This window comes from Sinocyclocheilus anshuiensis, unplaced genomic scaffold (assembly GCF_001515605.1).
Source record: "Sinocyclocheilus anshuiensis isolate Anshui unplaced genomic scaffold, SAMN03320099.WGS_v1.1 scaffold2416, whole genome shotgun sequence".
Classification (NCBI taxonomy): domain Eukaryota; kingdom Metazoa; phylum Chordata; class Actinopteri; order Cypriniformes; family Cyprinidae; genus Sinocyclocheilus; species Sinocyclocheilus anshuiensis.
Window position 1 is genome coordinate 51,217 of NW_015546252.1, and position 2,195 is coordinate 53,411.

General features: G+C 39.3%; 1 protein-coding gene across 1 annotated transcript in view; it reads right to left on the reverse strand.

Moving 5' to 3' along the window:
- pde2a (phosphodiesterase 2A) overlaps window positions 1-2,195 on the reverse strand; it is a 50,358-nt gene that overhangs the window by 33,615 nt on the left and 14,548 nt on the right. The window lies entirely within an intron of this gene.

The following is a 2,195-nucleotide window of genomic DNA, read 5'->3' on the forward strand; positions in this document are numbered from 1 at the left end:
GTGTCGGCTCCAGACCCAGAGCTCGCTCCAGTGTCGGCTCCAGACCCAGAGCTCGCTCCAGTGTCGGCTCCAGCCCCAGAGCTCGCTCCAGGGTCGGCTCCAGCCCCAGAGCTCACTCCTGGGTCGGCTCCAGCCCCAGAGCTCGCTTCAGTGCCCGCTCCTCCAGAGCGCCCTCCAGTGCCCGCCCCTCCCGTGTCGCCGTCCGGTACCAGCCTCCAGGGCGCCCACCCCCCCTCCCCGGTGGAATTGTTACGGCGCGGGACGTGCCTTTCGGGAGGGGGGAGTACTGTCACAGATCGGCCAGACTCAGCCACCTCCCAATCACAGCGAACACCTTCACCTGAGTACTGATCACACGCACCTGTCACAAATCTGCAATCATCAGCTCCCCTTCAAAAGCACACACCTCACTTCACTCCAGTGTCCGGTCTCGTTTCAAACGAAGTGGACTCTCTCTCTATGCTATCCGTGAGATACATTGAAAGACTTACCTGCCTGTTATACTTACCTCCTGTGTTTCCTCCAGTGTGTTCTCCTGTGTTCCATTCCCTAGTCCGTTCCAGTCATCAGCTCCGTGAAAACTCCTTGTACTCTTCAACTGAGGTGTGTGCAGTCCTCTGTCTCCCTTCCACGATCTCCTGTGAAGACCCAATACAGTGTTACTCTCCTCATCTTCCTTAAAGACTGATATTAAGCTCAATTACTCACCTGCCCGAACCATCTGCACCCCTTGTTGAAAATAAACGATATTGTATTTTTCTAATCCTCTGTGTGAGTCTCCTTCCGTAACAGTGGGGAACTCAATCAATAACTCAAATCTATAAAACTATGTTGATTCAGTGTTTTTGACGTAAAACCTACCTAACCTCCCAAGGCCTAAAGCCCTATGAAATACTATAAGAATTCTTATGAGTGATTCTGAAGTGAATGACTAATGGTTGATGGTTATTTTCAAACATAAACATGTAAGTTTAGATATTATTAATATATAAAGTGTATATATTAAGGGTGATAGTAGCACAAATATATGTACTTCATCTAGCCAATACATTTCTACAGGTACAGACAAAAAAAGTTTATTGCAGAAATGTTTTATCAGCACTTTTCTATGTATACATATTTATGATATCATGTGTATTTTTATTTTTTTCATTTTCTTCCCTTTTCTTTTTAATTATTTCATAAATTCCTTTAAACAAAAAAGAGTAATAAAGAGAAGTACAACTAAAGCCTCATATGCACTTGGATAAAGTTAAAGGTAACTCTGTCTTCTTACGATGCACTGAGGGCTTTGCGATTACTCCAGAGCACTCGTAGATCTGCGATGATTTTCAAGTGCTACTTAAGTTACGATGCTTTTGGGAAACAGACCGTTATACTAAGATCAGTCGTACGATCTTCTTAGGCTTATGATGCTTTTGAGAAACGCAGCCCTGGTTAGTTCTTCAGGTGAACAGGCCTTAAACTGGGTTTTAAATAAATTAACTAGTTTTAAATAAATTAAGTTAAATAATTATTATTATTAATAATAAAAAGTTAGTAAATAAATAAAAATAATAAAGTAATGAAAATAAAAAATAAACAAAATTATAATTTTACAGTAGAAAAAATAACTGTAAGGGAGGGAGAAAATCTTATTCTGTCGGAAAAATAAAATTTTTAAATAATAAAAATGAAAAAAATAAAATAAAAAATGAAAAAATATTTTAAATATTTAAAAAAGTACTACAGTAAAGGGAGACTGCTAATCTGAGTATTTGAGAAAAATTAAAACAATAATAAAATAAACATTAAAAAACATTATAATGATCATTTTAAAGTAGTAAAAATAACTGGTACTATGGTACATTTCTGTAAGGAAAAGAGCTAATTTGGGGACAAACAAACAATGAAATTAATGAATGAATGAATTAGAAAATGTTAAAAAATAATTTTGCTGCAGTAACAATAACTGGTATAATTCTGTAAGGTAGAGAGAGCAAATTTTATTATTTGAGGGGAAAAAATATATAAAAACAAAGACATCCTTATGTGTGTTTCTCTCTGGATGAGTGTGAGGAGTGTGTGTGTGCGTGCGTGCGAGTGAGTGTGTCTGTGTGTGTGTGTGTGCGCGAGTGTGTGTGTGTGTGTGTGTGTGTGCGCGAGTGTGTGTGTGTGTGTGTGTGTGTGCGCGAGTGTGTGTGTGTGTGTGTGTG